This window comes from Carassius carassius, chromosome 11, assembly GCF_963082965.1.
Source record: "Carassius carassius chromosome 11, fCarCar2.1, whole genome shotgun sequence".
In the NCBI taxonomy this organism is placed as follows: Eukaryota; Metazoa; Chordata; class Actinopteri; order Cypriniformes; family Cyprinidae; genus Carassius; species Carassius carassius.
Window position 1 is genome coordinate 15,571,211 of NC_081765.1, and position 16,699 is coordinate 15,587,909.

Genomic DNA, 16,699 nt, shown 5'->3' on the forward strand with positions numbered 1-16,699 from the left:
TTTAAAATATGTACAAATATACACTTTGTTTTTATGTTTTTGAAAGAAGTTCCTTATGCTCCAACGGCTGCATTTATCTGATCAAAAATACAGTCAAAACAATAATATTGTGAAATATTACAATTTAAAAGAACAGTTTATTGTACTTTTGCAACCATTTCTATTTCTATGGTAGCAGCAACTGTCTGATTGGCGGATTCTGCTTTATTAGAATGTTGAGTTGTGTGATTCTTTATGCAAGGTTTCCGAAAATATATAAAAAGAAAAAGTTAAAGTCATTCTGACTGGTAGCTTCTACAGACACATTTTTCATCACTTTACCTCAGAACTTTGAAAAAATGTATACATTATTGCTAAAATGATAAATGGAATTTGTACTCCTTGGAACGCCACTGCTGTGCTCTATTGTTGATTCCCTGGGAGCTGAAGTTTCAAGGTATGCAAACCTTTCCTCTCTACACAACTCTGTGTGAGTATGTTCTTGTCCGTCAGCACGTGTGACACAGGGAGGGTACAGTTCTAAAGTTACACCCTTGTAAATGAGAAATGTAAATGTGTCTTTCTTGCAGTACTTTTGTGGGTGTGGGCGGTTTGTAACTTAACCTCTTGCTCCACCTAATCACTAGCTGTCCATCACACCAGCCTGGAAGTGCGTTCCTCCCTCCTGCTCATTAGAGTCCTCGAACATACTTTCATCCTGGATCAGGTGACCTCAGGTTTATGAAGAACGGAGCCAGCAGGATGGATGCGGTTTATCTAGGTACGAAACTTGAATGTCCTTGTGACATGGACACACGTCTCAAGCGACTGTCCTTTCTGCTACAGCCACAAGCTTCCTCTCCTCTTGGTTTGATTTGTTCAGGGCTTGCAGCACTTGTCGCCTCAGGCAATCATAATTTTAGGCCCACGTTTGGGAGGGAGAACATTAGTTACACTGTCTTTCTTAATTAATGTCACCTATATTCCTATTCTTGTCCAATCATAAGAAATTATCTGCTGAGATTATAAGGGCCACTATTTCATGGCTCTAGAAATTGTAATTAAATGCTTTTTCAAGACTGGCTCTTTCAGTAAATGCATTGTGGTCCCAAACAAACTCATTTGAGAGGATGAAATCAATGTAAAAAAAAAATAAAAAAATCTTTGTTTTTCTCATTAGAAGCCAATGGTGGAGTTAATTGATTTCAAAGCTGCAAAAAGATGCTGGTTTAACAGCCTTCCTCGTCGATCTTGATAACAGTGTGGGCCAATACCTAACGAGGTGCTGCATTAATTGTCACCCTCTGTTGATGGTGTTCATTCTGTATTTAACTGAGAGATTGATGTATTGATTGAATGAGCGGAGCAGCCTGGGAATGGAGCTGAGTTGGTGTTCTCATTCTCAGCTCTGATGGACTTCAGTGATGAGAGTGTCTCCAATGCTGACACTGAGGCTGCTGGGACTGTCAACTTGCACGAGGGAGGTCTGTTCCGAATCTGACTGCTAATAAAGCTCTCTCATTCAAGAAGTCATCGGCTGTCTTTGGAATTCTTGGCTGCTTTTCTTATGAGGAAGGCTGTGTTCCTCTTTTCTGCCAGGGCTGGTGGGGGAGGCGATGAACAACTGGGGGAGAGTTGTAAACTGTGAGCAATAGGGGGTCGCTCTCCCCAATAGATGTCACGAATTTTAACAAGCAGTTTTAGCCCATCTCAAAAGACATGGAGCACAGCGGGGTGAACAAAGATGGTCTTTGTCTGGGTGTAAAGATGGGTGGGTGGGTGAGATGTGTGTGTGCTTGCTCACACTTAAGGGAAAGTGAAGGGGTGTGTGTTCCACTACAGTTGCCTTCCAGGGGCTCGTAACAGTGGGGTATCTTGGATTTTAAGAACACAAAGGGTCATGACAACACATAAGGTTCAAGATTTTCCTGAATTTGTTACTTACTTTGAACCATGTAGGCTATATCTGCATGCCTTTGTGCATGTTCTCAGCCAATCGGCTGCATAATGGCATAGGTATTGCTTATCCATGGGTATTACTGGGTAAAAACGATCTAATTCTCATAAAGTCATCATGACACTGCAGAAACAAACAAGTGGATGAGCAAATAAACAAATAAAACAAAATGTTGAACTATTCCAATTGCTGAATGTATATATTCAGTTTGAAAGTAAGGTTGAAAATACTACCACTGTGGTGTGCTTGAGATTGAACAATATGTCATGAAACATAAAGAAGAGATCTGAAAGTATTAGGAGTCTTATGTAATTTTAGGATTTTGAAAAAGTTAACATTTATATATTTAATGTTCTTTAATGGTAAAAAACACATTCTTTTTTTAAATACTGTACATTATTGTAGGTCCTCTATGCCCCGCCTCTCTCAAACGCATCGTTTCCTACAAAGTCCCTCCTCGTCGGAAATGTAACTCCCCTTTCCATAATCGCGAGCTTCTTCTTTCAAAATAAATGTAAAGACAGTTAATAATGTCCTTAGTTTTACCATCAGTTCAAGCCTGAAAGCGGAACAGAGTGGTGTGACAGACACACTGATGAAGCTCATATGTGTTTGTAGTACACAAGCCACGGATGGTTAAGGCAGCTGACTCCACTGTGTGACCGTCTCTCTCTCTCTCTCTCTCTCCCGCTCTCACAGACGTGCGCACACACGCAACACGAAAAACTCTGCATTTGAACATTCAATAGCAAATACTTAAACTAATAACATAATTACAGTAGCTGATTCAGCAAAGTCAGAATGACCTCCTCTCCTAGGTTTATGAAACGGTTCAGATCTTCTTCATGCACTAAGAGCTTAACACTCCAAAGAGAAAGGAAAAATTGAAATCGCATCATATGACCCCTTTACATTTTACGTCATAAATTGAATAAATGTACACTACTGTTCACTTTCAGAAAGAAAGAAACAAAAGCTGTCTCTTGGGTGGTACCTTTTCAAAAGGTAGACTATTGTACCCTTCAGGTACTAGTACATACGCTTTAAGTTACCAATATAGACCCTTTAGGTACAACCCGAATTCCGGAAAAGTTGGGACGTTTTTTAAATTTTAATAAAATGAAAACTAAAAGACTTTCAAATCACATGAGCCAATATTTTATTCACAATAGAACATAGATAACATAGCAAATGTTTAAACTGAGAAAGTTTACAATTTTATGCACAAAATTAGCTCATTTCAATTTTGATTTCTGCTACAGGTCTCAAAATAGTTGGGACGGGGCATGTTTACCATGGTGTAGCATCTCCTTTTCTTTTCAAAACAGTTTGAAGACGTCTGGGCATTGAGGCTATGAGTTGCTGGAGTTTTGCTGTTGGAATTTGGTCCCATTCTTGCCTTATATAGATTTCCAGCTGCTGAAGAGTTCGTGGTCGTCTTTGACGTATTTTTCGTTTAATGATGCGCCAAATGTTCTCTATAGGTGAAAGATCTGGACTGCAGGCAGGCCAGGTTAGCGCCCGGACTCTTCTACGATGAAGCCATGCTGTTGTTATAGCTGCAGTATGTGGTTTTGCATTGTCCTGCTGAAATAAACAAGGCCTTCCCTGAAATAGACGTTGTTTGGAGGGAAGCATATGTTGCTCTAAAACCTTTATATACCTTTGAGCATTCACAGAGCCTTCCAAAACATGCAAGCTGCCCATACCATATGCACTTATGCACCCCCATACCATCAGAGATGCTGGCTTTTGAACTGAACGCTGATAACATGCTGGAAGGTCTCCCTCCTCTTTAGCCCGGAGGACACGGCGTCCGTGATTTCCAACAAGAATGTCAAATTTGGACTCGTCTGACCATAAAACACTATTCCACTTTGAAATAGCCCATTTTAAATGAGCCTTGGCCCACAGGACACGACGGCGCTTCTGGACCATGTTCACATATGGCTTCCTTTTTGCATGATAGAGCTTTAGTTGGCATCTGCTGATGGCACGGCGGATTGTGTTTACCGACAGTGGTTTCTGAAAGTATTCCTGGGCCCATTTAGTAATGTCATTGACACAATCATGCCGATGAGTGATGCAGTGTCGTCTGAGAGCCCGAAGACCACGGGCATCCAATAAAGGTCTCCGGCCTTGTCCCTTACGCACAGAGATTTCTCCAGTTTCTCTGAATCTTTTGATGATGTTATGCACTGTAGATGATGAGATTTGCAAAGCCTTTGCAATTTGACGTTGAGGAACATTGTTTTTAAAGTTTTCCACAATTTTTTTATGCAGTCTTTCACAGATTGGAGAGCCTCTGCCCATCTTTACTTCTGAGAGACTCTGCTTCTCTAAGACAAAGCTTTTATAGCTAATCATGTTACAGACCTGATATCAATTAACTTAATTAATCACTAGATGTTCTCCCAGCTGAATCTTTTTAAAACTGCTTGCTTTTTTAGCCATTTGTTGCCCCCGTGCCAACTTTTTTGAGACCTGTAGCAGGCATTAAATTTTAAATGAGCTAATTAAGTGGATAAAAGTGTACAATTTCTCAGTTTAAACATTTGCTATGTTATCTATGTTCTATTGTGAATAAAATATTGGCTCATGTGATTTGAAATTCCTTTAGTTTTCATTTTATTAAAATGTAAAAAACGTCCCAACTTTTCCGGAATTCGGGTTGTACAAAGGTGTAGCTTTTAAAAAGGTTCCGCCTCCGAGTGTTTGGGGCTGGTAGGATTTTTTTATGTTTTTTGAAAGTAGCCTTTTATACTCACCAAGGCTGCATTTATTTGACCAATACAGTAAAAACTAATATTGTGAAATATCACAATTTAAATTAACTGGGTTTTTTTTTTGGTAAATAAACTGTAATTTATTCTTGTGATGGCAAATTTGAATTTTCAGCAGCCATTACTCCAGTTTTCAGTGTCACATGATCGTCCAGAAATCATGATGCTGATGTGGTCATAATAGATTTGATCTGAAGAAACATTTATCTTTATTACCAATATCTATAACAGCTATGTTTCTTGTGCTATTTTTGTGTAAATCATTATACATTTTTCCAGATTATTTGATGAATAGAAATGTCAAAAGAATAGCATATATATACGTATTAGGGGTGTAACGGTACGTGTATTCGTACCGGACCGTTTCGGTACAGGGCTTTCGGTACGGTGCACGTGTGTACCGAATGACCGAATGCAATATTTTGTACCTGAAACGTAGGTACATTTTCGTGTTTCCAAACGAACATATTAAGTGGCGGAAGTCTCCACATTCAGCGCAAATCCCGCCTTACAGCTGATTCTAAGGCCGGTGTCGGTACACGATCCGTTCCACCTGCACGATCCGTTCTACGCATGCGCGTAATTACGTAGTAGAAAACGTCACTGTTTTCCTACACTATCGGTACCTACTAAAACACTTGACGGCAAGGGGGAAACAACTTGCGGCATATTTGTGTAACGTTAGTTGTATTGTTTAACATTTAACAGCGGGTCTAGTTTGATGCTTTTAAATGTAGCTTACGCTATGTATTACTATGTGTTTACGTGGTTGCCAATCCAAAATAATAAAGGATTTGCGAGTCGTTACATGAAAATACATGATCACTTTCCTCCATACTTTGCGATTCATTACTGGTATTAGGCTTAATTTACTTAACTTGCCATGTTTTGGTCTGAGGTCAGTAGTATTGTCAAAGGCCGTTTGTGTAGTTTATTTATTAAAAGCTGCTAATCGAACTGGCGTCATTCTACTACCTCATCAGTCAGTTAAATAAAATAACAGCTCTTGAGCCCTTTGTCAATTTAATCAGACTGAAAAAGCTTCTTTTTGCACTAAAAATCTTTTATCTGTACTGTTTGTTCACTTCACTGATTTGCACTCGATCTGCCTTGTGCCGCTTTATTTAACTTGATTTTTAATTTTATTATGTCTTTTTTACATTCCCTTATTGTATAGTTGTATCTACATTTTATATTTGACCTAGATTTTTAGGCTGCCCTGTTAATGTTATCTGTATGCACCGGGGGTCTTCGATTCTCTGTATGTATGTACTGTACATGTGGAAGAATTGACAATAAAGCAGACTTGACTAATAGTTAACCTTTAAGTTAGTAATTTTGTATTAGTATGGGTCTATATAGACTAATATATATATTATATAAATCGAAGTGAGGAAAATAATCCCTTCAATGTTGTTTACAGAAGACAACAAGGAACATAATGCATTTCTGCCAAGACTATCTGCACTTACATGAAGAACTACAAACAAGTGTGGGGAAACGTTATAGAGTATTTCAAACTGACAATGGAAATGACTTGAAAGAAGCATGTGCACACAGAAGTTTTATTTAAGAGTAAAAATTATCTCTCGCTTTCTCTCTCACACACACAAACATTCTCACTCTCTCACACACACAAACACTCACTCTCTCACCCACCCACACACTCCCTCCCCCTCTCTCTCACACACTCTCCCTCTCACACATACACACACTCTCTCTGCACACACACAGAGCAGTGAACTCACACACACACTGTGAGCACACACCCGGAGCAGTGGGCAGCCATTTATGCTGCGGGGCCCGGGGAGCAGTTGGGGGTTCGATGCCTTGCTCAAGGGCACCTAAGTCGTGGTATTGAAGGTGGAGAGAGAACTGTACATGCACTCCCCCCACCCACAATTCCTGCCGGCCCGGGACTCAAACTCACAACCTTTCGATTGGGAGTCCGACTCTCTAATCATTAGGCCACGACTTCCCACAGTCGTGGGAATGAGCAGGCATACAAGCTGGGATTGGTAATGCTGCACTGTAATCATAGTTATTTATTTATATTTTTCATTATATTTTATTATATGATATTGGTTTGAGACTGTGAGTATTTTATTTAGTGGAGAACTTTGCAGCAGTAAACAAATTGTAAAAAAAAGTTTATAGTAATAAACAACCTGCAGTTTAAAGGAGCTATGTGGAGGTTTTTACTTTAAAAAAATCTTTAAGATAGAGTTTTCATTTGTACATGAGAGCCAACCATGATGTAAAAAAAAGAATGACACCTCGACTGTTCACCACGGTTGCCTCTATCAGCCTGTAGGCTCAATTGTGTGCTGTTGGGCCCGAATTGGCGCGAAAATTCACAAAATGTGACGTCATGCGCGTTCTCGTCACGCCAGCCATTATAGTAAGCAGCGGCAATAGTGTTTTCAAATGGACTCTGCGGATGGAAAGAAGCGACCAGCCTCCTCGTAAGTAAAAAATAAAATAAAAAAGAGCTTGCGCACTGAGAACAAGCATGAGACTGGCTGCAGTTCCTCTAATGGCCACTGGTGTCAGTAACGGTTAGAAATTTCAGAACCTACACAATGCTCCTTTAATGTTTGCATTTCTTTTCCTTTACTGTACCGAAAATGAACCGAACCGTGACTTTAAAACCGAGGTATGTACCGAACCGTGATTTTTGCTTACCGTTACACCCCTAATACGTATATATATATATATATATATATATATATATATATATATATATATATATATATATATATATAGTAAATGCAAAATATAAAAGTTTTGATGAGTTCGTGCTGCTTGAGTGATGCTGTCATTAATGATACTATATTTCATATTAATATTTCAATTAAACTTTTGACTCTAATAATTGTGCCAATATAATTTGTAATGAAAAAATAGCAGCACATCATTTTATCACTAGTAATGTAGTAAGATCTGGCGTTGTGCTTAAGCAATGTCCCTCGATTTCAAGATGGGAATGGAAATAATGTAATTTTTCGTTTTTAGTAGAGGTCCTTGAATCCCTTTATGTAAACCTTTAGGGAATGCAGGTTGGCAAGGCCTTTTCTTTAAAAGCTGTTTAGTTTTTTTGAGCTTTTAAATATATATATATTTTTTAACAGCTCTATAGAAGCCAGAATAATACAGACCTCTGTTCATTCTGTGGAAGAATTGGGTGGTTAATACTGAGGCTGAACAGAAGCATATGTGTATTTGATTAATTCAAGAGCCCTATCAGACCAAAGACCTGAACCTTGTGATCAATGAGTGGATACTGAATACGGTCCAAGGTTTAGTCCGATCAATGGCCAGGCACTTGTCTGCATGGAGGACAGTCGGAGAAACAGGGAGACTGACAAGTGTGTGTGTGTGTGTGGCTTTAAGACTTACAAGCAAAGAGAAATGCTTTACACTTTCAAGTGCTCTGATTGGGCCTTGGGCAGGCAGTGAGAGTCTGTTTTTTGTTTTGGGAGTATGTGGAGGTTGGATTCAGTGCCCTCCTTTATCTAATGGCCCAGGTAAGGATAAATGGCCTTAGAACAAAGGTCCACTAATAAAAAAATAAACAATGAAGGGAGACAAGCAAGGTCAGTGAGTGGTAGAGGACTGAGTATTTTCTACTCTTCTATTTATCAATTATATTATTAACATAATTCGTTTTTCAGTGTGAGAAGAGATGATAAAAAAGACGGAATGCACACTGCTTTGTGTGAAATTGTAAGAAGAAAGATTCAGGGTTACCAGCCCTGCCAATTTACAACTTGTGCAGAGGAATGACTTTTGCAAACAATTTGCAAACTTTTCTTTAAAGTCTCTCCAAAGGTTTACAGACAGGATACACGGTACACTGTACCATGCAGTGGAATAGGGCTTTAACAGTTTACTGAAAGTTTTTTTTGGGGGGGACTCTAAAACGTTTCTTCCAGGTCATCACTGTGAAACCCCCTTCTGGAACCTGTATTTTTAACAGTGTAAGACATTTGTAAGTTGCCATCCGAAGAGTGTAAATTGTTCTGTTAGTTTGAGCATCGCAGCACAACATATAGTGGCATGAGTTAAGAGCAGAGCTTTTTCACACCATGAGGGATATTTGGGTTTGTCATTATATGTTTATTTATTTATTTAAATAAATATTTCTGAAAAAGTGTCCAGAGAAGATGGATGAGAAATACTGTAGATACCATGTTGAGCTCTTAAAGTGACAGTTCTTTGAGAGCCCAAAAGCTTTAGTTGATTTCAGTTTGTTTATCACTGATGTATTTTTTTTGTACATTCTAATCCTGATTTCGCACCACAGTGAGAAAAGAAACTGTGTCAACATTCAACTGGATGGTGGAAAATCAAATTATGTTTATACTGTACTTGTATGTGTGAAAGACAGAACAGAGCAATAACAATAAACAATAATTGTGACGTGATTCTGTGTCAAGGAGTTTATCTTGCTGAATGCCGAATTCAGTGATATGATGTGTTGCATTGCACGTACATGCAAGAATGTGTTCTACTCCCATGCTCTATGTTGAAGTAGTGGTCGTTGTGCCATAGATTTGCAGAAAGCATGAATGCAAATGACCCCCCTGCATCTGTACCTTCCAATTACCTCCAAAGAACTGCATTAAGCCTCTGGATCCAAGGCTCACTGGAATAACAGAATAACAGATGAGATGGCGAAATTATTAACGTGCCTGGCAGGAAATTGGAAAATGGGAAATCTGTCTAGTGAAAGTATTCAATTACTGCTCTCCTTTTCCACACGTTCAGCCAGGTTTCTGAAACATGGTAATTTCCGTTTTTCTCACCGCCTCTTGTGCTGAGAACAGAGCCTACACCAATCACAGATTATTATTATACAGATATGAATACGACGCACTCAAGTTCATGGCTGTACTCTTAAAGATTTTCCCTCAGCTCTTGGAAAGGGTGGAATTTGGCAGCATAAAGGACGACATCAGGCTCGCCTGCACCTTTAAAGTCAAATAAGAAATCATTTATCTAATCGCACACTTAGGCTCAGCACAGATGCACATAAACAGACACTCTCCGTCTCCCATTCCCAGTCAGTTCTGCTGTTCCCGATCCCCCGGTTACTCTCTTTTCAGCTGGAAGATGCGATGTGTCTAATTCCACATTGTTATTGATGCTGGCTGCTCCCCTCGATAAGAGCAGGCAGAAAAATCAATCACTCGCATTAGACGTTGAGAAAGTGACGAGGGCAAACCCTGGCAAGGACCCCCACACATCCCCTCACTGCAATTGCCTCTGCCTCCTTCTCTTTGCTCTCTTACTATATCTTCCATTTAAGTTTCTCTTTTACATATCTGTTTGTCTGTCTTTGTCATGTCTATTTCCATTTTGTACCATTCACACTTTTAAGAGCTCAGCAGCTCAGCTCTTTGTTGTGCTTGTTCACATGCATTTCTCACATGATTCTGGTTTATGATTTTACAACTGTAAATATTAAAGTAATAATAAATAAAGACAAATTTAATAAATAATATAACTGCAACAAATAAAATTACAATACTAATAAATAATTATAAAATAACAATAATAATGTATACTTTAAATTGTACATGTGTTTTTTTCTTTTCAAGTGTCATTACATTTAACGATAAATCATGAAAAGAAGACAAATTTTCACCTGATGGAATTTCTGCACAATTTGCTCAATCAACACAAGGGTTAATAATGTTAAATTTCTCCATTCACCCAAAACGATCTGTGCCATAATGGGAACAATCAGCACCCAGAGCTGAAACTTTAGGGCAGTTGAACCGTCCACTGTCAGGGCACTTATCATTTCATTGTCGATAAAGACAGTTAGCAGGCAACAAAGACACCTGGATCCATGATGTAATCACGCTGCACCACATGCACTAATAAACCTTTGGATGTTTGTTCTTCAGAGTAGATGTTGATTGTCCAATAAACAAGATTTTGAATCATGAGGATACATTTAAAAAGCGTAAAACAATTGATTGCAAAATTCAAAGTTTTCTCAGCACACACGGTATGCAGCTTAAAGTGTAAAAGCTGAAAGTCTCTACAGAGGAAGTAATGACATTCTGAAGCCTGTAAGAAAATCGTCAACTGATCCGTAAAGACTTACCTGAAGTCAATAATGAGTGAGGGAAACAGGACAAAAGAATAAAAGAATGAAACTGTGATTCATCAAAATAACTTTAGCAAATAAATAACGGAGCAATCTTCGAGCTAATGGAGCCATTTCACAGACGAATAATTCAGCACACACACTCCATTAACTAAACTCAATACCAAGATCATTATTATCTGATAGTCAAGCCTTTCAGTCCACATGGCGATTAATTACTTTAATTCACACTAATGGTAAATAACAATATATGTGAGTATGTCCTGCAGAGCCAGACTCACAACAAAGCAGCATCTTTAAATTGTCTCTATGGTCATCTCAGCTCAGATTGATTATCTTATCTGTATTCACTTGCTTTACAAGTTCAGTTATTTTTCTATTAGTCCCAGTCTGCATTTAAATCTTATTCTCTATTAATGTAACCTTTCTCTTCTGAAAAAACAAAAGGCACAAAAGTGGGTCTGATTTGCTTGCAAGCCCCACTAAAGCATGTGTTTGTGCGTGTATGTGTGCATGAAGAGTGTGTGTGTGTGTGTGTGTGTTTGGGTCAGCATCACTTATGTTTCATCACTTTCAGCTTGGGGTAAATCCTGCTTAGCATTGTTAGTCAATCCTGCTCATAAAACCCATTTCTTGGCTCTCCCTTCTCTTAAGGGTGAATCTATTCTTACAAAAAAAGTGCTTAAGTATTGCTTTTCTCTCGTCTCATACATACCTGCCGTGAGTAAAACTACACCTTCAGTTTAGAGTTGTTGTTAGACTGATAAATATCAGGAAAATCTTGTCTGGAGATTGCGTATACCGAACTGAAAAATATTTTCCCTAATATTATTTCAGCAGTCATGCCATATGTTTTCTATCAGCTGTTTAGAATCACTCCTTTGATCTAATCTTTCAAAAAGGTTCACAGAAACTGAATCTGTTCTTGATTTAGGTTGGCTTATTCAATCAGTTCACTCATGCTCAGAGTGTTTGCAGAACTTGCAAATGTCTTTTATCATATGTAATGATAAAGCAGCTCTTTATTGTGCATGCAGGTTGTGAACAACTTTTTACTGTAGGTAAAGACAGTTTATATCCATCCTTGATTGTATGAATAAAGAGTATCAAATTACTTTTTAATGGGCGGCTTGTGCCCCAGTACTGATGAAAGTCTAGAAACACCCCTGCTTCTTTCTTATTGCTATGAATTTTTAATTAAAATCTATAAAACGCTTTGTTAAACACAAATGACAAATAGACCACAATTATATTGGGATTTGTATTTTTTTATGTATTATAAATTAATATATTCCGTTTATCAATTATGTATTTTTATTTGTTTGTATTTTGTGGCTTTCATGCATATACTGCATATATTTTGTTAAGTAAAAATATAAAAAGTGGAGGACCTCTGATCTGAATCACGTCACTCTATTGAGGACTGTACAGTATTGCCTGCATAAAACGTCAGATTTAGAACAATACTGCCCTCTTTTGGTAATCTGTCTGCATTACCTCTATTTTAATACAGTACTTTAGCTGATAACTGAAGCACCAGATTTAAGTATTGTTTCAGTTATGAGCTTTCTCGGTTTTCATTGGTAACTGCTGTCAAATATGACAAAAATATTTCAAAAGGTGACTTGTAAAGATAACCCAGAGAATGATAATGTTTGCTTTTTGTCATAATACAAACGAGACCAATACAGAACATAAAGCCTATATTCATTTAGGTGAGCTTAAATCATATACTTTGAAAATATAATCAAGTTAGAGTTTCTTCATTAAACAACATGAAATTGAACAAAATAACTGGGTGACAAAGTAATGGCATAAGGCTTTTGACACTACTCTTAATTCTGGTTTAACATCTTAAACCCTGGGTTGAAAAGACTTTTGGCCCTTGGCAAAGCAACTGTTAACTGGCAGCACCTTCAACCCTGGGTTATGAAAGATATGGTTCAGAACAGGGCTGGCATTGCTTTTAAAGGGTTAACTCTAAACTGAAGTAGCAAAGGAATGATGATGTTGTGCCAGAATGTCACAGATGTTAGCAACAGACAACCAATCAAACCGAGTACTTACCTCATTAAACATTCATTTGAGCTGTACAGTTCCAGAAACATTCACAATATCTCAATAGTTGTTTAGATTCAGCTTATAAGGGAAAAATGTGAAAAATGTACAATGACGACAACCTGTATTTAAAGAGACGATGAAGTGATGAGTCTACCAATTAAATACTATCCCATAGTATAGCACAGTGGGTCCCAATTCTGACTCTGGAGTACCTCAATGGGTAATTTCTTTTAATGTGACGTCAGGCTAATTTAAAGGCTGATTTAAATTATGTAGTCTCAGTCTATATTGCTTTGGAAAATATATTTATCTTAAAATCCTATACTGCCTATTCCTAGTGTGCATCCAATCAAAAGAGAACAACTCCCTGTCACAAATAGTGTAATCAAAAAGTAAAAAAATTATTATGTCAGAAATGCTTTTCTCCTGCAATATTTTTTTCTTATTTGGCAGACTCTTATGACCAACTTCCCAGTGGCAACGGAGTTGGACTTGAGGAATGCAATTGGGAAGCTTTTAAAACATGAAATAAAACCAACAATTAATTAACCAGCAAAATGGTTAACCTGTTTTATTTTACTTTGTCATTTATCCATAATGTTTTAATGTTAATGCTCTGGATTTGTATTAGATTTATTATTTTGAAATATCTTAAGCCATTTAAAAAATATATATTCTGTCACTTTATATTTTTATTATCTTATGTTGTTTTTATCATTTTGTATTATCTTATATTAAGTTGTCCAAGTTGTTACAAACATTTATTTTCATAATAAAATTATATATTTACTTTGTTAGGATGGAATGATGGCTAAAAGATTCTTATTACTCAAAAAGGTTCTAATGAATGGCAAATCATGAGAACCTGTTTGAGTAAAAAGAATCCTTAAGCCATTATTTTGTTGTCTATTAAGCTATCTCTTTGACTACTCTATTCTTGGGCTATAGTTAGGCGACTATTACATTTTCACTGACAGCCCAAATTCAGTCTTGTTTTAGCCAAGACATCAGGCCTGTTTTTGGACGGCTATTAAATGCCTTTTAGACTATAATAAAACTAGAGCTATAAAAAGACGTTTCATTAGGCTACCTCGGTGTCTGAGCTCCACAGGTTAAATGTTACCTGGGGACACCCATAGATATGTATATACACTCACTGGCCACTTTATTAGGTATTAGGTACACCTTGCTACTGGGGGGGTGGGCCCCCCCTTTTGCCTTCAGAACTGCCTTAATTCTTTGTGGCATAGATTCAAAAAGGTGTTGGAAACATTCCTCAGAGATTTTGTTCCATATTGACATGATTGCATCACACAGTTGCTGCAGATTTGTCAGCTGCACATTCATGATGTGAATCTCCCATTCCCCCACATCCCAAAGCTGCTCTGTTTGTTTGACTGTGGAGGCTGAGCAAAGTGAATTCATTGTCATGTTCAAGAAACCAGTCTGAGATGATTTGAGCTTTGTGACATGGTGCATTATCCTGCTGGAAGTAGCCATCAGAAGATGGGTACACTGTGGTCATAAAGGGATGGACATGGTCAGCAACAATACTCAGGTAGGCTGTGGCATTCAAACAATGCTCAGTTGGTACTAAGAGGCCCAAAGTGTGCCAAGAAAATATCCCCCACACCATTACACCACCAGCAGCCTGAACCGTTGAGACAAGGCAAGATGGATCCATGCTTTCATGTACTTTACGCCAAATTCTGACTCTACCATCTGAATGTCGCAGCAGAAATCGAGACTTATCAGACCAGGCAATGTTTTTCCAATCTTCTATTGTCAAATTTTGGTGAGCCTATGTGAATTGTAGCTTCGGTTTCCTGTTCTTAGCTGACAAGAGCGGCACCCGGTGTGGTCTTCTGCTGTTGTAGCTCATCTGCTTCAGGGTTCGATGTGTTGTGCATTCAGAGATAGTATTCTGCATACATCAGTGGTAACGAGTGATTATTTGAGTTACTGTTGCCTTTCTATCTTCTCTAACCAGTCTGCCCATTCTCCTCTGACCTCTGACATCACAAGACATTTTCGTCCACACAACTGCCGCTCCCTTGATATTTTCTCTTTTTCGGACCATTCTCTGTAAACCCTAGAGATGGTTGTGTGTGAAAACCCCAGTAGATCAGCTGTTTTTGAAATACAGTCGTGGCCAAAAGTTTTGAGAATTACATAAATATTAGTTTTCAAAAAGTTTGCTGCTAAACTGCTTTTAGATCTTTGTTTCAGTTGTTTCTGTGATGTACTGAAATATAATTACAAGCACTTCATACGTTTCAAAGGCTTTTATCGACAATTACATGACATTTATGCAAAGAGTCAGTATTTTCAGTGTTGGCCCTTCTTTTTCAGGACCTCTGCAATTCGACTGGTCATGCTCTAAATCAACTTCTGGGCCAAATCCTGACTGATAGCAACCCATTCTTTCATAATCACTTCTTGGAGTTTGCCAGAATTAGTGGGTTTTTGTTTGTCCAACCGCCTCTTGATGATTGACCACAAATTCTCAATGGGATTAAGATCTGGGGAGTTTCCAGGCCATGGACCCAAAATTTCAACATTCTGGTCCCTGAGCCACTTAGTTATCACTTTTGCCTTATGGCACGGTGCTCCATCGTGCTGGAAAATGCATTGTTCTTCACCAAACTGTTGTTGGATTGTTGGAAGAAGTTGCTGTTGGAGGGTGGTTTGGTACCATTCTTTATTCATGGCTGTGTTTTTGGGCAGAATTGTGAGTGAACCCACTCCCTTGGATGAGAAGCAACCCCACACATGAATGGTGTCAGGATGCTTTACTGTTGGCATGACACAGGACTGATGGTAGCGCTCACCTTTTCTACTCCGGACAAGCCTTTTTCCAGATGCCCCAAACAATCGGAAAGGGGCTTCATCGGAGAATATGACTTTGCCCCAGTCCTCAGCAGTCCATTCACTATACTTTCTGCAGAAGATCAATCTGTCCCTGATGTTTTTTTTGGAGAGAAGTGGCTTCTTTGCTGCCCTTCTTGACACCAGGCCATCTTCCAAAAGTCTTCGCCTCACTGTGCGTGCAGATGCGCTCACACCTGCCTGCTGCCATTCCTGAGCAAGCTCTGCACTGGTGGCACTCCGATCCCGCAGCTGAATCCTCTTTAGGAGACGATCCTGGCGTTTGCTGGACTTTCTTGGACGCCCTGAAGCCTTCTTTACAAGAATTGAACCTCTTTCCTTGAAGTTCTTGATGATCCTATAAATTGTTGATTTAGGTGCAATCTTAGTAGCCACAATATCCTTGCCTTTGAAGCCACTTTTATGCAACGCAATGATGGCTGCACGCGTTTCTTTGCAGGTCACCATGGTTAACAATGGAAGAACAACGGAAGAACAATGATTTCAAGGATCACCCTCCTTTTCAAGTCTGCCATTCTAACCCAATCAGCCTGACATAATGATCTCCAGCCTTGTGCTCGTCAACATTCTCACCTGAGTTAACAAGACGATTACTGAAATGATCTCAGCAGGTCCTTTAATGACAGCAATGAAATGGAGTTGAAAGGTTTTTTTGGGATTAAGTTCATTTTCATGGCAAAGAAGGACAATGCAATTCATCTGATCACTCTTCATAACATTCTGGAGTATATGCAAATTGCTATTATAAAAACTTAAGCAGCAACTTTTCCAATTTCCTATATTTATGTAATTCTCAAAACTTTTGGCCATGACTGTACTCAGACAAGGCCGTCTGGCACAAACAAAGCAATCGACGTTCAAAGTCACTTAAAACCCCTTTCTTCCCCATTCTGATGCTCGGTTTGAACT